Here is a 25,592-nt window from a genome sequence, read left to right as displayed (position 1 = left end):
GGTGTAAGGAGACGATGATATTGTCAGTTTAAGGGGACAAATTACTTAAAATGAATTATCATACTAAAAGAGCATTCTACAAGAGACTGTTGAAAACTCCCTCTGGTTTACAACACCGAATAGTTGATTACATAATACAAGGACATTTCCCCATTCCAAATGAAGAAAGATAACTTGGATTTAAGCTTGTCCCAGATCCCAACTGGTGGGGAGAGAGGGATCATGCAGGAACAAAAACTGCTGATATATGGGCATATAGAGAATTAGGAAAATGAGACCAACCTGTAGTTAATTTCTCTGGTCTGAACCAATTGATGAGTTCATTTATTTGGATTGTTTTCCCCTTGGTTTGGTTTGTTTTTACTCAGGCACAAACCTAAACGTATCAAAACGTGCCTCAACAAACCATACGAGCACAATGTCTTTTCTGATTGGTCACATCAGGTCCTCCCTCTCCCCCTCCCTGGACCCCTACCAGTTTGCATTTCAGTCAAATTGCTCTCCACTTCGTCTCCACTGCTCTCACACATCTGGACCTGCATCAGAATGCTGTTTGTTGACTTCAGTTCACTCTGCTGATCCACGACTGCACACCAGTGGATGTCAGCAATAACCTGCAAGAAATGTCAGAAATAACTTGCCAAGCCCAAAACAGAGACAACACAGTCCAAGTGGTGACTTTATGTTGAAAAAATGACAGTTTGTCACTTTCAGTTTCTGCTTCTGAAGCTGGGCAAACACTTCTTCCAGCCTTTCCACTGTTGTCCTACAGTGGCAGACATCACAGACTGATAACGGCAGTCCCCAAACATACGCTCCATGAGATGATGGAAAGTACCAGGTGCTAACTATCTCACACTTAGTACAAATACCACTTTTTTACCAGTATCGGTGGACAAGGGGTCTAAGCTAAACATGCCATGCTCTCCTCGGCCGGGACCCTCCAAGACTGTAATCTCTGTTCATTTGTAGCCTCACAGCTAATCTACTACACTGTACATAGTAAAGTACCTAGCACAGCAACCCCCCCTGTTTTGTTAAAGAAAAAAAATAATAACGCTGTATTAACAGGCACACAGGAAACCTTATAATATAGCTAATAATTCAGTTTTTTTAGTTCTCGTCTCGTTTTTCTCATTTGCTCACCAATGGTTATTTTTTGCCATAGTTTTCTTAACAAAAATGGGTGGAAACTGGGCTGGTGAAGTTCACTAACGTAAGACTTTGGATTTATCTGTTGTGCAAGTGGACTCTGGACCAGATCAATTTTATGGACCCACCCCGGATGTTACCAGATGCTGTATGGTTACATAAGCATTAGCATTAGCATGTAGACAGTGGAATCAACAATTTTGTTCTTGGGCTGTTAAAGAAATTTCCCCCAGGCTCAGATTCACAAAACCCTAGCCATTGTTTACTGTAAATAGGATTATTCTAAACCATATATTACGGTAGCTGAGGGCACAGCAGAGCTGGGGCAGAAAGCTGCAATCGCTTTTACTGCAGAAACTGAACATGAAACAGAAATGAGGTTTACACTCAATAAACATCATTTAACCAGCTTTAATCAACACATTTACATCAGAAACACAACAACTACATATCTGTGGAAATACAGACCTTTCTTTTACTACAAATCCCCTATATTTAAAACTTTGTTATGTACAGGCCAACATTTAACTGTCAGATTTCTGACTTCTGAGTACAATGGATTGCAGCAGTGAAATTATTCACTTGACTGACTGACATTCCTTTTCAACCATTTTCAGTGTTCTTGCCTTTAAAGTAAGGCTGGGTTCAGACTTGCGCAACAACAGAGCGAGTGTTGCCACTTAATATGCAACACAAACAAGTGCATTCTTCATTTCACAGTTTTCTTTGTGTTTAATGCATGTTTTGTAAATAAGAACTTCTCTTATTGGCACACCCTCAGCTGTAATCTACCCGCTGAACTCGTGTTGCCAACCTTGGGATTAGGTGAGGCGGCATCAGAAGCACCTCACTTAATTTTTTATTTTTTCTAAATTCGTGGATATTTTAAATCACTGCTAACATTAGTGGTATCTGCTGCAGGAGACCTGGCGTTCAGCATATCACATCAGGTTTTAGTGTTTGATTGAGCAAGTGTTTACTCAGGTTAGAAGTGCTTCCATGGGAAGCTTTGCACGTCAATATTTCATGTTACAGATATTGCAGATCTTGTTTGTGACAGATAAAAAAATGTAACCCTGTTGGACTCTGTTTCAGATGGCCATTGCCCTGACCGTGAGTGATGCTTGATGCGTAGTTTCTGAGCTGTATGTCTCTATGCTATGTGTTGATAGCATGTTGATACTACGTACACTGTTATCTGTCTGGATCTCTCTACTCTGGGTTTCGTTGTGCTTGCCTGACCGGTTTTGTAACGTTTTGTGGAAGAAGTTTGCTGGAGTGCCTGAATCCTCACCCTAGCTAAAGTGGTGCGAGATAATTTCTTATTTTTTGCAAGTTTGTTTCTTCAATGTTTCAGATAATCAGACAATTTTAAATATTAGTCCAACACAACACAAGTGAACACAAAATGAAGTTTATAAATACAGGTTTTTATTATTATGTAAGGACCTACCTAAGTGAAGTAGACCAACAAATACTCAAAAGCTAGACATCATGCCAATTTCCAAAGAAATTAAGGAACAAATGAGAGAGAATTTTTTGCCCAGTTTCTTACTTAAGGTGGAGTCACGAACACTCACCTTAACTGAGGCAAGTGAGGCCTGCAGTTCTTTAGATGTTGTTCTGGGTTATTTGGGATCTCCTGGATGAGTCGTCGCTGCACACTTTCCGTAATTTTGGTCGGCCGGTCACTCCTGGGAAGGTTCACCAGTGTTACATGTTTTCTCCATTAGTTTTCTCTCTCAGTGTTGATATATCAGAATTAAACTGTCTCCAGAACACTGAGAGTGATGGACAGAACCAGAAATAACACATAAAAATCCCTGATTCTCCTAGAAAACATAAATCACAGAGGGGAGAGATCATCAAGTGCATATAGAGTTAAATAAATCTATATCTACATCTCCAGAACACCATCTGGTGGATCAGTTTTAGAAGATATAAAAGTCAGACTGCAGAAATGATCAGAAAGAAGATCCTGTAAATCAGAGTCTGTATATTTTATCAGGAATCTGGATGTTCAGAGTTGAGTTGAGTTTATTAACGCTGCTCAGTAAAGCAGTTCAGATACGAAATTAAAGTTATTCTGTCTGCAACAGCATTAATAATAAACCCTCACACCTATAACTCGCTACTTTAACTTAAACTAACCCTCATAAATCTCTCATTTACAGCCAGATATCACAATCAACCAAAACAGTTTAGATATCTGACTCTCCTCACCTCATAAACCTCTCTCTCTCCACTCCTCTCCTCCGCCGCTCACTGTCGAGTCCCTCAGCTCAGCGCGGCTCCAGGTGGATTGTGGGAAATATTAGCGGGTGAAGTGTGCTGGGATTGCAGTACTTCATCCGGGAACTTTTCACGTACTCAAACTCGCCTACTGCGCATTCGGACACACTACCCCATCTCACATACTGCTTTTGCATACTGTTTAGTATGGAAGTACGCGATTTCCTTTCTCGTTCATCCATCCCTGTATGTTTTACGTCTGTCAGTGGTCCTCGTGTTTTCCGTTACTCCTCAGTCCTGGTCTTTTGAGTTAAGTTTATGTTTATTTTGTGTTTGTTTTTGTTATTAAATTTATAATTGTTTGCATTTGTGTCCTTGTCCCTCCTGCACCCATGTATGATTCCAAATCCAGACCTCCATGGGAAAATAATGTTCTTTTACATTGATCATTTTAAGTTACTTTGTTCTCAACGCATTAAAAACATTGTAGATCATTTATATCTAGATTTCTCTGATAACTGGCCACTAGATGGAGACTATGCTGTGTTGTTTTGTGATCATATGAAGACACACCTGAGACACACCTGAAAACATTCTAAAATCTGACTAACCAATCTGAAAGCAGTCTAACCAGCTCATGTGACACTTCCTGTAATCTGATCACACCTCAGACATACTCTTAGAAAGAGACACTGCGTTACAACACGGGAAATAGAAAGGTAGGATCAATATTTATCTTTAAATAGTTTTATTCTTATAAAATATTTTCATTTTGAGTTTAATTTTGCAATCTTGTTGAAGCTCATACATTTGAATTTTACTAGACAGAAATGCAGCAGATTTTCAGGAGTTTTTTCATGTTGTAAAAGAATCCCTGTGAAAAAACGAGGCAGCTGTTTTAGAGGAAGCTGTGTTTAGCTTTTAATTTACTCGATTTTTTATCAATCTCTTTATTTACATTTCACATTAAAAGAAGGAAGTGCTTTATGGGTTTAGGTGGAAAACTTTTAGTTTTGGCTGAAATGTTTCAGTGTCTGAAATTTTGATGAATCCTTTAACTACACATCACTAGAGCAACAATACTCAAATACAGTAATGAAAGTGTTGGAACCTGTAAAATGATTTCTCCCAGTCCTTACAGAGTATCGGAAATACACACAATTAGAGAACATGCACATCACATGTAGTCAAGTAGCTTTAGTTTTATTGTTAATACAGTACATGTACAGGAAATCCAGAGTATTATACTTCTGTTACTCTCCTACCCAAAGTAACAGCAAAAAAACATAAAGTGATAGTTTACTAAAATTCAACTAAATCAAATTATAAATGATATAAGAATGAAATAAACACTAAACAAGGTCATATAGACATACAGTATATGAGACAAGAGACAAAAGACAATAGAGCAATATAAAAGTGAGAGTGTACCAGTTAGATATGATGGGAGATTAAAGAGGGAATGACAGAACCAGTAGAATCAGAACCCGTATAAACATTAGTGCAAATATAGAGTTTAAAAGCTTCAGTTCCTCTGTTGATTCCAGTACTGGTTTACCAGAAAATCCTGAAGGAGAATATCTGGCCATCTGTTCCTTAGTTTTATTTATTGTTGTTTTATTGTTTTATTTGGATCCTCGTTAGCTGCTATTGCTACAGCAGCTATTCTTCCTGAGGTCCAGCTAACATCTCACACATAAATATAAATCACACGTCACAGTTAAATGCACATAACAAAAATTCAATACTAAAGGCAAGTCATTTATGTATATCGAAAATAATAATGGCCCAAGACATCTTCCTTGTGGTACTCCCAGATTTACATTTTTACTCTCAGACAAACTTCCATTGTAGTAAACCCTCTGACTCCTATCCGAAAGATAACTTTTAAACCATGCTATTACAGTTGGATTTATCCCATAACAGGCTAGTTTTTTTAATAGCAAATCGTGATTCAACACATCAAACGCAGCACTTAGATCTTAGATCCCACTAATTTTCTTCCTTAGTTATCAGTAAAGCTTGATTGCAGTTGTTGCCGTGGAAAAACCTAGTTATTAGATTTAGGGGAAAATTCTTTTTTACACAGGGCTAGATTGGTTTGGATAGTTTTTTTTTCTTTTAGTAAATAAAATTATCATTCAGAAAGTGCTTTTTATATTTACTCAGGTTTGTCTGATATTAAAGTTTGTTTGATAATTGAAAAAATATTGTTATGACATAAAAGGAAAACCAAAAGAAATCTGTGGGGGGCAAATACTTTTTCTTAACACCAGTTTCAGACTCTTCACTCTGGAGAAAATGTGTAGAAACGTCTACAAGCCTCTACCCTTAACTCAACCCAATTCTCCCACTCTTACTACCAGCAGCTAGAACATCAGCCTGATGGTATGATATACAGGTGCTGGTCAACGAATTAGAATAATTTGAAATAGTGCAATCATGAAATTAATTGAATGCATTTTTTGTGCAGAAAGCAAATCAGGTGTTCACCGCACCTGTCCTACTCGTTAGACTAATCACAGAACTCGTTACCTGGAAAAATTTGCTCAGCTGAGCTTTCCAAAAGGCCCATTTAGGCCATTTAACTGTGACACTGTTGTTTTATTGAATTAGATAATGGAGAAACCTTTTCATTGAATTAGAATAATTTTTATTATAATTACAATAATCACTTTCTCAGTATTTTGTGGCTGCCCCCTTGGCTTGTATGACTGCCTGAAGTCTCCGCGGCATCGATTTGACCAGCTTGTCGCAAGTTTCCGCACTCACAGCTTCCCAGGCAGTGGCGATGTTCTGCTTCAGTTGGTCCAGCGTTCAGTTGTCGACGATGTTTTCCGCTTGACGATGGCCCAAAGGTTTTCAATGACATTGAGGTCAGGCGAGTTGGCCGGCCATGCCAAAACTTCAAGCTGTTTTTTAGTGAACCAATCTTTGGTCGACTTTGCCGCATGAGCCGATGCAAGATCCTGTTGAAATATGAAGTCTTCTTCGCCAGTCGGAATCAGGAACGTTTCCAGAACATCTTGATATACGGCAGCATTGACAGTCTTCTTGAGGAAGCAGAGTTTCCCTACACCTCGAGCGGACATGCATCCCCAGACCATAACGCTCTGGGGAAACTTGACGGATCTTTTCACGCACTCGTGGTTGTAGGTTTCGCCACCACGACGCCAGACACGAGGACCTTGGTCACCGAAGGAGATGCAGAAGCGTGATTCGTCACTGAAGACCACTGTCTTCAGCAGTCCACTCGCCGTGTTCTTTGGCCCACTTCAGCCGTTTCTCCATTTGTTTCTTGTTCAGCATCGGTTTTACTGCTGGAACGCGAGATTTGAAGCCGAGTTCGCGCAGACGACGCTAAGTGGTTGATCTGGAGAAGTCAGCGCCGGTCTGCTTGTTCCACAAGTCGGTGAGCTCGGAAGTGGACTTGAACCGGTTGCTGACTGCGATCTTTCTCAGCTGCTTGTTGTCGCGAGCAGAAGTTTTTCGGACGCCGGAACAGTTGGTGCGCTTGCTGCAGTTTTTCTTGAGAGCTTTGCAGACGGAAGACTGGCTGATGCCGAGCTGCTCAGCAATTTTAGTTTGGGTCAAGCCTTGTTGGCGAAGGGCTTGAATTTGAGCCACTATTCCGGTTGAGAGGTCGCGCTGCTTACCCATGATTGATTTTACAACTTAGAAATTCTACTCAACCCTGACTTTATACTGCACAGTGAACACTCTTCACAGAAAACAAAAATTCGAGCATTTATTCTAATTCAATGAAATGGTTTCTCCATTATTCTAATTCAATAAAACAACAGTGTCACAGTTAAATGGCCTAAATGGGCCTTTTGGAAAGCTCAGCTGAGCAAATTCTTTTCCAGGTAACGAGTTCTGTGATTAGTCTAACGAGTAGGACAGGTGCGGTGAACACCTGATTTGCTTTCTGCACAAAAAATGCATTCAAAGAATTTCATGATTGCACTATTTCAAATTATTCTAATTCGTTGACCAGCACCTGTAGACTGGGGGGGGGGGAGAACCCCTGCTGGGTAAAAACCCAGGGCATATAGAGCAGAAGCCCCGCCCCCAGGAGACTAAATTCTTTATGGAGGGGTAAATTATCCCAAAACAACCCCAGTTCTGTATTACTGATTAAACTAGATTACTTCAAACAGTTATTAGCAGTAAGTATTATTATATGATTGGTCATGTTCTATAATTTATACATATCTATTTCATTTCTATTCTACAGGTTCCCCTGAGAAGAGTGATCCCCTTTCCCTCCCCATCAGTGGATCCTCCCGGTGGGATAAAACAGCCTCTTAACTGGATCCATTTGGGCTCTACAGCTTTATTAAAGACAGGAACAGGAGGTCAGTAAACACAACTACACTCCCACTCACTAATGTCCCCGGGGTTATGGTGATGAGGTGAACTGTCTTTATCACATAATAATATGATATGAGTGTGATTTCTCTACATTACTCTGCTCTGAAGGTAGATGGTAGTTGTTAGCACTGTAAGTCTGTTGGGAGCTTCAGCTAAAAGTGCTGTATTTCAGAATGCTGGGGGAGAATGGAGTTGGGCTGTTTAACAAAAGTTCATACTGGTTATCATGTTTCACTACTTCCCCCCAAGTCCATTTCACTCTGGATTTCTCTTTAAATGCTGCTATTTCTCTGTAGTTTTGGGAAGGAGACAGTAATGATGCTGTAGATTGGGGGTTTAGTCTTTTTAAATGAGTATATTTTAATGTGCTGAGTAAGTGTTTAATGAAGAGCTTTAGCAGGAAACAGGAGCAGCTGTGCGTGTGAGAGAGATTTAATTCATATTTCTACATAAATAAATAGTTTTTAACCTGTGAACTCGACAGTAGTGATGCTGTGTTTGCGTTGCTAAATAAAACCACTGATGCTCTTCCGGTTGGGATCTGGCAAAGATGGCGGCGTAGATTTTTTCTCTCCCCCTCAGCTCTTTTAAACCGAATAATTTTTACCCTAAAACACCCCGGTGCAGGTTCGTGTACGGCCTCTGATAAATATGGAGTCCACAGAGAAAAGAGGTTCAGAAGAAAACGCCATGGAAATTGCATCTCCTTCTTCTAAAAGTGCGGCTAAGAAGGCTAGGCGGCAGCTAAAGCTATCCGAGGAGCAGGACACTCAGGTTCAGTATTTACAGTCGCTCAGCTCCTCGGTGGACAGCCTGAAACCGACCTTGTCGGAGCTTAGCATGGATGTTAAGGCTATTCGCAACGATATGGATAACTTCCGTACAAATCTTGTGAAAATTGAGTCTGAGATTTCCATGCTAACTGCTTCGCTAGCAAAGCTGGGCAAACGCACAGACATACTGCAAGCAGCTCAAAGACAAGACCGGGACGGGATTAAAGAGGCGAACGACGGTGTTTCGAAGCTACAGAAGCGGCTGGCAGAGCTGGAAGACCGCAGCCGGCGCTCGAATCTCCGTCTGGTCGGACTACCGGAGAATGAGGAAGGGGGCGACGCCGTCGCGTTTCTTCAGCGACAGCTCCCGGTTTGGTTTCCCTCGCTGGCGGGGAAAAGTTCGTTTGAGATTGAGAGAGCTCATCGAGTTTACTCTGGGCAGCCGAATTCGGATGGAAACAAACCGCGCACACTAATTTTCAAGCTGCTCCGCTACACCGACAGGCAAGAAATCTTAAAGGCTTACCGGCAGCCCGGTGCGCAGGTAACCCACGGCCGAACGCGCCTGCTTCTCTTCCCGGACTATTCCATCGACACAGCGGTCCGCCGCAAAGCCTTCCAGCCTGTGATCTCCTCGTTAAAAAGCAAGGGATTGCAACCCTTTTTACTCTACCCAGCAAAGATGAAGGTCCTGCATAACTCCCAAACGCATGTCTTCTCCTCTCCTGAGGAAGCCCAGCGTTTCGCTGATTCGGTCCACTCTGTCTCTGCTAACTCCAGTAACAGTGTAGTCTGATCTGGTAAAGTGGCCTTGTTTTTCTGGTGTGAATTTGATGGAAATAAGTGAGGGGTTTAATTGATATAACACTCTTTTGTACCTGTTTGCTCCCGTTTGTCGGGCATTTTATATTGTTTATTCTTGGGGGTGATAAGCTATTATGTTCGGGCATCACTGCGATTTTTCGAGTGGCTCATATGTTGTTGAATTTATCACTGAGTACTTTTTATTATTACCTTTTTTGCATGTGTAAAAATTCTAATTTCGAGTTATTATGAATAGAGATGGGGGGGGGGGGTGCCTTTTTTGCGCGATTCCACCGAAGCTAGTTTCTCGTTTGTTTCTATTCCAGCTTTTGCAGGGCAGATGTTTATGCCCTGGCGTGCTGGTGTTCTGCCTGTTGGGCATTTTGTTTTTGTTTTTTGTATATTTGGATTCTACAACACACACTACGAGCTATTTAACACTGGGGGGTATGATTTATTACAGTTTACTTGATTCCCATAGACCCATCATTATTAGTATTGATGACTTAGTACTCTTTACTATTTTTATGTTCTCTTGTATAATTATTATTGCTTTATTATAAATGGTCATTCAGTATAATATTATATCCTGGAATGTGAATGGTTGTAATACTCCTGTCAAACGTATTAAGTGTCTTGATTTTTTGTACCGTAAAGGGGCAGACATAGCTTTAATACAAGAAACTCATTTGAAGGCCAAAGATGTGTACAGATTGCAAAACAAATATTATAAAATTATTTCTAGCTCCTCATCCTCAAACAAAACAAAGGGAGTTTTAATTTTGGTAAAAAGGAAATTAAATATAACTGTAGAATTGGCTGGTGGGGACTCAGATGGTAGATGGTGTTTTGCAAGCATTATTTTAAATGATATTAAATGTTCTATTGTTTCTGTATATGCACCTAATATTTTTGACCCTGAATTTTTTGCATGCTTAAAACTAAAGTTATTGCTTTTAGGGAATAGGCAGCTAATTGTGGGTGGGGATTTTAATTCTGTAATTGATCCTAAGATAGACAGAACAAGTAGTTCTGGGTATTCTGTCTCTAATTCTTCATCAGATAATTTAAACAGTTTTTTGTCAGATCTTAATTTATATGATCCTTGGCGTCTTAACCATCCAAAGGATAATAATTTTACCTTTTTTTCACCCCGTTATAAAACTTTCTCTAGACTTGATTATATCTTTATATCATCTGGTGCAATCAAATTTGTTACTTTTACGGATATTCTTCCAATAACTATTTCAGACCATAGTCCTGTACTTCTAACGTTAGCTGTACATGCAACAACTCCCCGCTTTAAGAGATGGCGTTTCAATGTATTTCTTCTTCAGGATGCAGATTTCATAAAATATATCAAAAGTAGTTTAAAGTCATTTATTGAAATCAATAATACCCCTGAAATTTCACCCCACATATTGTGGGAAACAACAAAATGTTTTATAAGAGGCTGTTGCATCTCATTTGCTTCTAATTCGTCCAAACGTAATCAGTGGGATATCACATATTTGGAGGGCCGAATTAGACAGTTGGAGATATTGCAGAAAAACTGTTTTGATGAACACAGGGGCAGTCTTCTGACATCAATTAGGGCTGAACTTAAAGATCTTCTCAGCACACGAGCAGAATTTTTATTGCTTAAAACGAGGCAAACCTATTACGAGCAATCTGAGAGACCTGGTAGACTCTTAGCTTTACAGCTAAAACAGTCTGAAAGACTTTCTTCTATCAATGCAATTAGGGATTCGACAGGTATATTATTCTCTGACCCTACAGATATTATTAATATTTTTAAAGATTTTTATTGTAATTTATATAAATCTGAATTATCTGGAGATACTATAGAATTTGATAACTTCCTAAAACCTTTGAATCTATCTTCTCTTGCACCCCATCAGGTTATGCAGCTAGATGCCCCTATCACACTGGAGGAGCTTAAGGAAGCAATTATATCTATGCAAACACACAAATCGCCAGGTTTGGATGGAATCCCACCAGAACTTTTGGTAGCAGTATGGGATCTAGTCGGACCTATATTTTTGAAATCAGTCGAATATTCTCTAGAGATTGGGTCATTCCATAGAGACCAAAACTCTGCACTTATATCACTTCTTCTAAAACCTGGAAAGGATTCAACAGAGTGTTCAAGTTATAGACCATTGTCACTTTTGAATACTGACATTAAGGTGTTTGCTAAAGTCCTTGCTAAAAGGCTGGATTCTGTTATTCCTGATTTAATACACAGCGATCAAACTGGCTTTATACGTTCTCGATTAGCCTCTGATAATTTGCGTCGCTTATTCCATATTCTAGAGTTTGCTCCCTCACAGATGTTAGGTTCTGCAGTGCTTTCATTAGATGCTGAAAAGGCGTTTGATCGCCTAGAGTGGCCTTTTCTCTGGGCTGTTTTAAAACGATTTGGTTTTGGATCAGCTTTTATTCATATGATTTTTACTCTTTACACCAATCCGTCGGCGTGTGTTAGCACTGGGCATATGATATCAGCTAAGTTTCTTCTAGAACGAGGCACCAGACAGGGATGTCCTTTATCCCCTTTTTTATTTGCTTTAGCTGTAGAGCCTTTAGCACAGGCTGTAAGACAAAATGCCTTAATTAAACCTATATCTATAAAAGACTCTCTTCATCATATATCACTCTATGCTGATGATATTTTACTTTATCTGTCAGACATATCCAGCTCTTTTCCTAATGTAATTTCTCTATTTAACCAATTCGGCAGGCTCTCGGGATACAAAATTAACTGGTCAAAGTCTGTATTGATGCCACTGGATGCTCTTGCTAAAACATACTCTCTTCCTTCTGAAATTCCAGCTCAGATACGGGTCTCTGAATTTACATATCTAGGTATAAAGATTCACCCCAATATCTCCTTCGCTAGCAAAAATAATTATGCCTCTCTTATTAATAAAATCAGACATGATTTGATTAGATGGTGCCCTCTATATCTTACTCTACATGGAAGAATATCAGTAATAAAAATGAATATTCTTCCACGGGTAAATTTTCTATTCTCTAGGATACCACTCTCCCCACCAGACACATTTTTTAAAGAATTAGATTCAGCTTGCCGTACTTTTATTTGGAACAATAAGCGTGCTAGGATTCGATTGTCTACCTTGCAACGCCCCAAATCTTTGGGGGGAATTGGTTTCCCTAATTTTAAACTGTACTATTGGTCATTTCAGTTGAGATTTTTGAGGACATGGTTGGACGCTTCTGCGCTAACTCCTTGGCGAGCTATGGAACAAGCTATGGTTGAACCATACAGACTTCAGGATGTACCCTTTTTAGGTCTTAAACAAAGATCAGTTTTACTCACTTTGGGACCTATAATAAATAATACACTGAACATTTGGAAACAAGTGCATAGATATTTAGATCTTTCTGATCATTTTTATAAGTTATCTCCTCTTTGGCATAATAATTATTTATTGACAGGTTCTAAACCATTCACATTTCCTCCTTGGAGTAATAGGAATATACATGTTTTTGATGATCTATATGATAAAAACGGAATACGTTCCTTTCAAAATTTAAAAGAGATTTTCTCTCTCCCTGGAACATCTTACTTCATGTATTTGAGAATTCGATCTGCTCTACGAGCTTACGGTGTCCCCTGGGATGGCCCGCTGAAAAACCATCCATTGGTGGATCTTCTTACTTTAGGTAGCTCAACTCGGGGTCTTGTGTCCTCACTTTACAGCAAATTTATATCAGCTAAGGATCATACCCTGGGGACTGTTGCTGTGTGGGAGAAAGAACTCTCAAACTTGGGTATCAGTGTGAATTGGGACGTGGTCTGGAATAACGTATTCATGTCATCAAAAAATTTAGGTCATCAATTAATTCATTATAAGATTATTCATAAGTTTTACATGACTCCTCTTCGTGCTTTTCAGATGAAACTCAGTGCTGATAAAAACTGTAATAGATGTGGTCTTTCACTCCTTGGTACTTTTTTTCATTTCTTTTGGGAATGTCCAGTTGTTGTAAGATTTTGGACTTTTGTGATGGAGTTTATTTCTGAACTGTTAGATATCAAACTACGATTATGTCCAGCTCTTTTGTTATTATGTGATGATTCTGGATTTGATTTGAAGCTAATACAAATGAAGATTCTGATGGCAGGCTCAACAGCTGCGATAAAGGCTATTTTAAAGCAATATTATGAGCCTAATATTCAGCTGAGGAATATTTGGTTACAGTATTTCCTGGACATTTTAATTCTGGAGCGGTCTACAGCCAAACTTCGTAAGGCTACTTCAAGAACTGTTAGTAACTGGACAGATGCTATTTGGTTTGTGAAGGATCACATTTGAAAAGAGGGATAAGGGATGGGTCTTTTTGTTTTCCTCCAGTTTTGTGTTTTTGTATATGGACATGTTTGTGAGTAGTGAATGTGTATGTATTGGTGTGTGATTGTTGTAATTATTGTGAATCCAATAAATTGTTATTCGCAAAAAAAACCACTGATGCTGTTCATCACCAGCCTCTGTTATAAAGAGGAAATTAAGGAGGAAACTGGCACTAAGCTTGGTACAATCATTAATTTTACATAAAAAATATATGTTACAGATTAATCGCATGCTTTAGCACGTTAACATTGACAGCGATGGTTAAAACATTTAATGTTTAATGAGTTTCTCCTTTTTCTCGATTTTCTACAACAACAGCTCACACTGCTGCTATGGGGTTCAGTACTTTAACCACAGTAATGATGACTAAATGAGACTAAAATGTGCTGCAGCAGGTTTTTATCCTTCCAGAGAAAAGAACAAACATTTAAGTCATGAGACAGAAATGTAATCCAGCAGGTTTTTATCTTTCTAGTGAAAAGAACAAACATTTAAAGTGTGTTAAAGTGTGTGTATGAATAAAAGAGTGTACAGTACAGTATAACACTACAGTGTTGGATTAAGACATAAGTGAGTGTTTATTATTCCAAAATAACTTTTTTTCTGTAAATCCTGATTTTTTAAATAATTCTGATACACTTAAACTTTCTTCTGTCTGACTTACTGAAACATCAAATAGTAGAAATCTCTACTTTATCTATAAAATCTGTACTAAATCTATACTTTATATACTTATGTCTTATTATGTACGGTCTTCACTATGAGGTCATAGAGCTCAGTATAGATTAATAGATAGTCTTTATTGATCACAGTGGAAATATGTTTTCACCATCATTTATAGCCTTACAGAGAAAGACACATAAATCACTCAACACATACTCTTCTATACTGGGGTCAAATGACCATTTCCTGTAATTAAATGTAGGATTAGATTCTTCTTATCTCAGTAAAACAAGTTAAATGTGATTTTGTCTGTGGTTCAGAAAATACATGTAGAGTAACAGCATCTTACACTGTTTCTGTTACAGTGTAATAAACAGTGTAATTACAGTTAGTTATATTTGTGTAAATACATATTGGAATATTTTGCTTATGGAGTCTATAGCTGAAATGTCAGCAATGGGTGTTCAATAGATAAATTCACTAATTAGGGTTCTTGGATGTTTTTGGACGTTTATAATAATAATTGATTAATAAACATTTTTTCTGAAGTGGTATGAATGCACTTTGTCAGCAATAAATGTAGAAATAGAACTAAATGAGATTTCTCCTGAAATATGAAGATGTAGGAGGGTGGGGTTATTGGAGATCTGTCAGAAACTGTGGGAGCAGCATTCTCTTTTGTGCTGTAGTGTTTTTGATAAGCAGTGTTAAAAAGAGGGAGAGCGGGAAACTGGAACGTCTTCACATCAGTGGAGTAAACTACTGAACATCATGAACAATGTTCACCACCCTCGTCATCATCAGACAGAGGATCTGAAAACAGAAAGACAGAAGGAAATGGGGAAAAGCATCTGAACTTGATTCACGTGGTATTTATGAGCTAGAAAGTCGTATTTATGAGTTTCTAAGGTGAAGCTGAAAGCAGTATTATAATAATTGGACACTGAAGTCCTGCGTTATTCTGTTTTCTACAGTTTGCTCATATTTAGACTCTGGATCTAACATCAGTTTTCAGAAATGAACGGGGTTTTCAAAAATCTAAAATATGGTCAGAACCCTATAGGTTCTGTTCTGTGTTCAGATGTTCTGTTTTTCTCCTGAACATCACTGAATCCTCTGATTTACAAGATTTTCTAAATGAGAATATTGCTAAATACAAGCTAATATTTTCTGTGATATTTTAGCTGAAATATCTCATTTCCAGTGAGATTCTTAATTATCACATGAACAAGCATGATTTTCATGATCAAGGTTTCAGAATCCAGGATTGATTAGATTCTGAATAAGTTCACTTTATTATACTGAACTGATGTTATGTTATCGAGCCTGACCCAGAAAAGAAGGTAAAATCACAAACGCATTAATATCAACATTTAAAACATTTAAATGAGCTAGCAGTGTGCTAATCTCTACTCTACCTTATAGTCTAACAGACTGTACATCATACTGGCTTCCTCTTAAACTGTTTTTAATCTCTGTATGATAATGAGCTACAGCTGAATCTGATTGGACCTTGCTCTCTATGGTGATTGATGTGTTTTTGTTCTGATGGGAGTAAAATGTGCTTCAACTGGTTTTCTCTTTCTGAACAAAAGGAAAATACAGACCGTTCCTCATTCCTCAGCCCTTCTATAAAAGTGCAGCTAAAAAACAGAAGAAAATAAAGTCAATTCCAGCTGCTCGCTTTAATAGACTGTAGATAGTTCCATGGAAATGAGGTCCAGTAGAGTTATGATCCAGACTCTTCTGTACAGTGTACAGGTGGGATCCATCGATTATCCAGTATGAGTTCTGCAGCTGTAAAAGCAGACAGTAGTAGATTTCACTGCTATGATGATAAATCAAGGTTTGAAGTGTTGTTTAAAGGTATAGATCTGGAGTTATCCGTAATCTTTTCTCTCTCAGTGTTGATATATCAGAATTAAACTGTCTCCAGAACACTGAGAGTGATGGACAGAACCAGAAATAACACATAAAAATCCCTGATTCTCCTAGAAAACATAAATCACAGAGGGGAGAGATCATCAAGTGCATATAGAGTTAAATAAATCTATATCTACATCTCCAGAACACCATCTGGTGGATCAGAGTTTTAGAAGATATAAAAGTCAGACTGCAGAAATGATCAGAAAGAAGATCCTGTAAATCAGAGTCTGTATATTTTATCAGGAATCTGGATGTTCAGAGTTGAGTTGAGTTTATTTACAGAAACGTATGAGAACAGCTCAGTCTATCATAACCAGTCTGTCAGGTTCAGGAGTTCAGAATCGTTCCTTCTCTCGCTCTGACTGAATAGAACATTTAGGGTTAAACTCTCACTGGGGTAAAGGGGAGGATAAGAGTGAAAGAAGAAGAGGATAAAGGAGTGAGGAGAGGATGATATTATCAGTGTAATGGGGAAAAAGGGGGGATTTAATTAACAGAAAAAAGACATTCTACAAGAGACAGTTTGTTGTAGAGAGAATCTCTCAATGGATATTTAAACTTGTGGATATTAAATATGATATTATTGCTCTGAAATTATAGCCTCTTCAATGGTGAACCATGATGTGCGAAGGCTTGGATTGAGCCACACTGCCAGTGGATGAAGGACAAAAGCTTGGGTATATAATTTAAATGATGGAAAAAGAGACCTCCTTTTATTTTACTACACTGTGTAGTGGATAACTTTCCAAATGTAGAAAAAGAACTTGGATTTAAGCTCGTCCCAGATAACAACTGGTGGGGGAAGAGAGATTTTGAATTAGGGAATTAGAGAAATTAAACCAATTAGTGTGTTTTCACACCTGTAGTCTGTTTCTCAGGTCCGAATCAGGGGTGGGTTTCCCAAAAACGATCAATCTTAGCGAATAACGAACGAAGTAACGAATGACGTGAGTAAAGAACGAGCCAGTTCTGCGAGTGTTTCCCAAAGAGCTTCGCAACGTGAAAATTAACGAACAAGGTTAAAGAACGTCTTTGTTGACTCCTCCCCCGAAACAGCGCGCTCAATCAAACCACAAATATCGATTCAACACTGCAATATGCAGTATTTATTCACTATTACACCCTAAACACGTAGAAATGTGTTGTAATTAACAACATTATACTCCTAAAGATACATATGACTAAATAAATACTCGAAAATAGAATCTATTTTAAAACATTAAACTTATTTTTTACATTTTTAAAACTATTATTGTCAATGTATATTATATTAATAGATACTATACTAACATTATTAATAGTAATATTGATAGTAATATTAATTTATTATTATTCTAATTATTAATATTATAAATAATATACATAATAATATAATAATATACATATACCTATGTTCCTGTGTGTGTGTATATATATATATATATATATATATATATATATATATATATATATATAAACATATTTCTGTTGGTTTAAAATGTAAATGTATATATATATATATATATTAAATTTTTAACTAACAGAAATATGTTTTGTACTTTATGCTGTGAAGCTCCAGCTCATCCTAAATCAATGGGTTTATGTTAGTGGATTGTCAAAGCCATGCACCTTTTTGTCTACTAATTCCATTTGCGTCAATTAGTTTTCATGGTTTTAATAATAATCGACAACGTAAAAAAAAAAAATATTGAATGAGACGTGTCCAACTTTTGACTGGTATTTATATATTTGCGAGCTGACACACCCCAGAGTTTGCCCAGATGAACGGCCACAATGTTGGTTAGAAGCACCTGAATAAGGAATAATATTAAATATTACCTGCACATTCACCGATACCCTTTACAATACGTATAGGTGGGATTAAAGACACCACACCGGATACCAGGGATTTTCCAAATAGCATGGAAATATATTATGTTGTGCTGTAATTCCCGGTCTTGTGGGAACTGTATATAAGTGTGTGTATGCCACATAACAGCCTGATTACAGAATCCACGGACTTGGTGACTTTGCAGCTTTGCTTAGACCATGAGCATCATCTGCAGGAATTGACTGATTGCATTTCTTGCAGCGTTAATGTCAAGACTTCTATCATCGCTAATCTGCATTTTAATAATTTACTCGTGGGTTTGATTGGCCAATTCCAATATGCCCAGTTAGACTACAAGCCACAGTTGGCATTATAATATAATGTAATATACTATAATATAATATAACTTATTCACTCACTTACTCACTCGTCAACCGCTTTATCCGTTAAGGGACGCGGGGGAGGGAGGGGGGATTTGGGGGGCGCTTGGTGGCTGGAGTCTATACCAGCTGGCATCGAGCGGAATGCATACACCCTGGACAGGATGCCAATCCATCACAGGGCAGACAGACACACAGACACATCCACTCACACACTCACACCTAAGGGGCAAATTTTATCCGACATCTAATTAGCCTGAACTAATTTCTTTGGACTGTGGGAGGAAACCGGAGCACCCGCAGACACAGGATATAATATAATATAATATAATATAATATAATATAATATAATATAATATAATATAATATAATATAATATAATTATATGGTAATATGATTGATTATAATTAATAGTAATGTAATATAATATAAAAATATTAATAATTATATAGTAATATAATTGATTATAATTAATAGTTATATAATATAATTGCTTTAAAATTGGCGGTCCCTGGTGTTTAAGGTGCTGAACTGCAAGTCGAGATCCCCTAAAGAAGCTCGTTAAGAATAACGACTGGGTCAGGGCACTCGTTAATCTGCGAGCGAGTTTACGTAGTACTTTAGTTACGCACGGGTTTGGGAAACACTCTTTAATTAACGATCAATCTTAAGTACGAGATAACGAAGTTCTTAGCGTTACGAAGCTTTCAGGAAACCCACCCCAGTTCATTTATTTTGGTTGTTTTCCCCATATATTTGGTTTGTTTTCACACAGGCACAAACCTAAAAGCACAAAAATGCTCCCCAACAAACCAAACAAGTACAATGTCTTCTCTGATTGGTCAGAGCTGTCTGGACTGCACTGGCAGTGAGCAGGGAATGCTACGTATACCATGTTCACTGTAAAACAGATTAACATGGAGGGGCAGCAGAGCTGGCATTATTTACTAACTGTATTAATTATCTGGGTAATTAGTAAGCTGTTTAGCTCAAACCTTAGGGGTATATTTAATAGTCAGTTCACATTGAGATTACATTCTTACCGTGAACAGAACCGAAACCAAACCAAGATCCACCTCCTTTTGTGGGTCTAGGTTTGATTGTTTTGATCCAAATACGAGTGCAGTTACTGTTTTCACACCTATAGTTTTGTTTTGTTTGTATTTATATATTATTGTATTTATTCTTTGACCATGCTAGATACTTATCTTGATGATACAGCATTGTTTTATTTATATCTTATAAGACATAGATCATTTTTCAAGCCTCAGTTAGCACAGTCTTATATTTCTTACTGTGTTTTCTTGTTCTGTTCTGGTTGTTTGCTCTAGGAGAATATCTGGCCATCTGTTCCTTAGTTTTATTTATTGTTGTTTTATTGTTTTATTTGGATCCTCATTAGCTGCTATTGCTACAGCAGCTATTCTTCCTGAGGTCCAGCTAACATCTCACACATAAATAAACACATAAATAAATCACACGTCACAGTTAAATGCTCATAACAAAAATTCAATACTAAAGGCAAGTCATTTATGTATATCGAAAATAATAATGGCCCAAGACATCTTCCTTGTGGTACTCCCAGATTTACATTTTTACTCTCAGACAAACTTCCATTGTAGTAAACCCTCTGACTCCTATCCGAAAGATAACTTTTAAACCATGCTATTACAGTTGGATTTATCCCATAACAGGCTAGTTTTTTAATAGCAAATCGTGATTCAACACATCAAACGCAGCACTTAGATCTAAAAGAACTGCTCCCACTAATTTTCTTCCTTCCAGTTCTTTTAACCAATCATCGTTCATCTGAATTAATGCAGTGGCTTAGTGACCTAAAGCTCAGGAGTAACTTGGATTCTGCAGCAGGATAATGACCCAAAGCACACAGAACAACAAGTTCACTTCTGAATGGATTAATAATCTAAATGCAGGTTTGGAGGATCTAGTTAAAGTCTGATTGAGATGCTGTGGATGATCTTATCATGATTAAAACAGTTTTGTAAAGAAGAATGGAACTAAATTCCTCCACAGTGATGAGAAAGACTCGTTACCAGTTATCAGTAAAGCTTGATTGCAGTTGTTGCCGTGGAAAAACCTAGTTATTAGATTTAGGGGAAAATTCTTTTTTACACAGGGCTAGATTGGTTTGGATAGTTTTTTTTCTTTTAGTAAATAAAATTATCATTCAGAAAGTGCTTTTTATATTTACTCAGGTTTGTCTGATATTAAAATTTGTTTGATAATCGAAAAAATATTGTTATGACATAAAAGGAAAACCAAAAGAAATCTATGGGGGGCAAATACTTTTTCTTTAACACCAGTTTCAGACTCTTCACTCTGGAGAAAATGTGTAGAAACGTCTACAAGCCTCTACCCTTAACTCAACCCAATTCTCCCACTCTTACTACCAGCAGCTAGAACATCAGCCTGATGGTATGATATAGACTGGGGGGGAGAAGAACCCCTGCTGGGTAAAAACCCAGGGCATATAGAGCAGAAGCCCCGCCCCCAGGAGACTAAATTCTTTATGGAGGGGTAAATTATCCCAAAACAACCCCAGTTCTGTATTACTTCAAACAGTTATTAGCAGTAAGTATTATTATATGATTGGTCATGTTCTATAATTTATACATATCTATTTCATTTCTATTCTACAGGTTCCCCTGAGAAGAGTGATCCCCTTTCCCTCCCCATCAGTGGATCCTCCCGGTGGGATAAAACAGCCTCTTAACTGGATCCATTTGGGCTCTACAGCTTTATTAAAGACAGGAACAGGAGGTCAGTAAACACAACTACACTCCCACTCACTAATGTCCCCGGGGTTATGGTGATGAGGTGAACTGTCTTTATCACATAATAATATGATATGAGTGTGATTTCTCTACATGACTCTGCTCTGAAGGTAGATGGTAGTTGTTAGCACTGTAAGTCTGTTGGGAGCTTCAGCTAAAAGTGCTGTATTTCAGAATGCTGGGGGAGAATGGAGTTGGGCTGTTTAACAAAAGTTCATACTGGTTATCATGTTTCACTACTTCCCCCCAAGTCCATTTCACTCTGGATTTCTCTTTAAATGCTGATATTTCTCTGTAGTTTTGGGAAGGAGACAGTAATGATGCTGTAGATTGGGGGTTTAGTCTTTTTAAATGAGTATATTTTAATGTGCTGAGTAAGTGTTTAATGAAGAGCTTTAGCAGGAAACAGGAGCAGCTGTGCGTGTGAGAGAGATTTAATTCATATTTCTACATAAATAAATAGTTTTTAACCTGTGAACTCGACAGTAGTGATGCTGTGTTTGCGTTGCTAAATAAAACCACTGATGCTGTTCATCACCAGCCTCTGTTATAAAGAGGAAATTAAGGAGGAAACTGGCGCTAAGCTTGGTACAATCATTAATTTTACATAAAAAAATATATGTTACAGATTAATCGCATGCTTTAGCACGTTAACATTGACAGCGATGGTTAAAACATTTAACGTTTAATGAGTTTCTCCTTTTTCTCGATTTTCTACAACAACAGCTCACACTGCTGCTATGGGGTTCAGTACTTTAACCACAGTAATGATGATTAAATGAGACTAAAATGTGCTGCAGCAGGTTTTTATCCTTCCGGAGAAAAGAACAAACATTTAAGTTATGAGACAGAAATGTAATCCAGCAGGTTTTTATCTTTCTAGTGAAAAGAACAAACATTTAAGTCATGAGACAGAAATGTAATCCAGCAGGTTTTTATCTTTCTAGTGAAAAGAACAAACATTTAAGTTATGAGACAGAAATGTAATCCAGCAGCTTTTTATCTTTCTAGAGAAAAGAACAAACATTTAAGTTATGAGACAGAAATGTAATCCAGCAGGTTTTTATCTTTCTAGTGAAAAGAACAAACATTTAAAGTGTGTTAAAGTGTGTGTATGAATAAAAGAGTGTACAGTACAGTATAACACTACAGTGTTGGATTAAGACATAAGTGAGTGTTTATTATTCCAAAATAACTTTTTTTCTGTAAATCCTGATTTTTTTAAATAATTCTGATACACTTAACCTTTCTTCTGTCTGACTTACTGAAACATAAAATAGTAGAAATCTCTACTTTATCTATAAAATCTGTACTAAATCTATACTTTATATACTTATGTCTTATTATGTACGGTCTTCACTATGAGGTCATAGAGCTCAGTATAGATTAATAGATAGTCTTTATTGATCACAGTGGAAATATGTTTTCACCATCATTTATAGCCTTACAGAGAAAGACACATAAATCACTCAACACATACTCTTCTATACTGGGGTCAAATGACCATTTCCTGTAATTAAATGTAGGATTAGATTCTTCTCATCTCAGTAAAACAAGTTAAATGTGATTTTGTCTGTGGTTCAGAAAATACATGTAGAGTAACAGCATCTTACACTGTTTCTGTTACAGTGTAATAAACAGTGTAATTACAGTTAGTTATATTTGTGTAAATACATATTGTAATATTTTGCTTATGGAGTCTATAGCTGAAATGTCAGCAATGGGTGTTCAATAGATAAATTCACTAATTAGGGTTCTTGGATGTTTTTGGACGTTTATAATAATAATTGATTAATAAACATTTTTTCTGAAGTGGTATGAATGCACTTTGTCAGCAATAAATGTAGAAATAGAACTAAATGAGATTTCTCCTGAAATATGAAGATGTAGGAGGGTGGGGTTATTGGAGATCTGTCAGAAACTGTGGGAGCAGCATTCTCTTTTGTGCTGTAGTGTTTTTGATAAGCAGTGTTAAAAAGAGGGAGAGCGGGAAACTGGAACGTCTTCACATCAGTGGAGTAAACTACTGAACATCATGAACAATGTTCACCACCCTCGTCATCATCAGACAGAGGATCTGAGAACAGAAAGACAGAAGGAAATGGGGAAAAGCATCTGAACGTGATTCACGTCGTATTTATGAGCTAGAAAGTCGTATTTATGAGTTTCTAAGGTGAAGCTGAAAGCAGTATTATAATAATTGGACACTGAAGTCCTGCGTTATTCTGTTTTCTACAGTTTGCTCATATTTAGACTCTGGATCTAACATCAGTTTTCAGAAATGAACGGGGTTTTCAAAAATCTAAAATATGGTCAGAACCCTATAGGTTCTGTTCTGTGTTCAGATGTTCTGTTTTTCTCCTGAACATCACTGAATCCTCTGATTTACAAGATTTTCTAAATGAGAATATTGCTAAATACAAGCTAATATTTTCTGTGATATTTTAGCTGAAATATCTCATTATCTCCAGTGAGATTCTTAATTATCACATGAACAAGCATGATTTTCATGATCAAGGTTTCAGAATCCAGGATTGATTAGATTCTGAATAAGTTCACTTTATTATACTGAACTGATGTTATGTTATCGAGCCTGACCCAGAAAAGAAGGTAAAATCACAAACGCATTAATATCAACATTTAAAACATTTAAATGAGCTAGCAGTGTGCTAATCTCTACTCTACCTTATAGTCTAACAGACTGTACATCATACTGGCTTCCTCTTAAACTGTTTTTAATCTCTGTATGATAATGAGCTACAGCTGAATCTGATTGGACGTTGCTCTCTATGGTGATTGATGTGTTTTTGTTCTGATGGGAGTAAAATGTGCTTCAACTGGTTTTCTCTTTCTGAACAAAAGGAAAATACAGACCGTTCCTCATTCCTCAGCCCTTCTATAAAAGTGCAGCTAAAAAACAGAAGAAAATAAAGTCAATTCCAGCTGCTCGCTTTAATAGACTGTAGATAGTTCCATGGAAATGAGGTCCAGTAGAGTTATGATCCAGACTCTTCTGTACAGTGTACAGGTGGGATCCATCGATTATCCAGTATGAGTTCTGCAGCTGTAAAAGCAGACAGTAGTAGAGTTCACTGCTATGATGATAAATCAAGGTTTGAAATGTTGTTTAAAGGTATAGATCTGGAGTTATCCGTAATCTTTTCTCTCTCAGTGTTGATATATCAGAATTAAACTGTCTCCAGAACACTGAGAGTGATGGACAGAACCAGAAATAACACATAAAAATCCCTGATTCTCCTAGAAAACATAAATCACAGAGGGGAGAGATCATCAAGTGCATATAGAGTTAAATAAATCTATATCTACATCTCCAGAACACCATCTGGTGGATCAGAGTTTTAGAAGATATAAAAGTCAGACTGCAGAAATGATCAGAAAGAAGATCCTGTAAATCAGAGTCTGTATATTTTATCAGGAATCTGGATGTTCAGAGTTGAGTTGAGTTTATTTACAGAAACGTATGAGAACAGCTCAGTCTATCATAACCAGTCTGTCAGGTTCAGGAGTTCAGAATCGTTCCTTCTCTCGCTCTGACTGAATATAACATTTAGGGTTAAGGGGAGGGATAAATATGAAAGAACACAGAGGGTTAAAGGTGTTGTTTGGATCTTTTTGAAAAAAGTATTATTTTTATATTAGTTGGATAATTAAACATGCACCGGATCAAATTGACCCGGGAACACCATTGCTGTTCCTGACAAAATGAACATAACAGGAGGGTAAAACTGCTAGTGTGGTGTTTAAAATTTGAGTAAGTGGAAATATATATATATATATTTACCTACATTTAAAAACGATAGTGTAAAGAAATAATTGATCACAAATAAATAAATAAATAAAACTGCAGATGTAGTTAATCATTTATTCATGATTGAAAGTCTTTATACTAGCAATTATAAAAACACCACCTTCTGAGCTCTTACAGAAAATATTAGACATGATCATAATATTAATTTGAGCTTAATTTTATAAGTGCATTTATATAAGATGTAGTTCATCAGAAGGACACTAGATGGAGACAGTGAGCTTTTCTCTATTGTTACCTAGAAGAACTTAAACATCTCTAATCCTTATTATTTCAGCATCATTATCACACTGTGTAAAGTTAAATTAAATATTTATATTATTTTTACTGATTGATACAAAAGATAAAATTTACACTATTCTCATTTTCCATTAAACTCCTACCAGAAGTAGATTATATCTCTCCAATATCATTTATTATGCTATGGATATTAAATACACAGGGTGTGTTAATAGTGCAGAATGATTATTATAGTAAA

The sequence above is a fragment of the Astyanax mexicanus genome, chromosome 1, assembly GCF_023375975.1.
Source record: "Astyanax mexicanus isolate ESR-SI-001 chromosome 1, AstMex3_surface, whole genome shotgun sequence".
In the NCBI taxonomy this organism is placed as follows: Eukaryota; Metazoa; Chordata; class Actinopteri; order Characiformes; family Acestrorhamphidae; genus Astyanax; species Astyanax mexicanus.
This window is presented reverse-complemented; position numbering follows the sequence as displayed.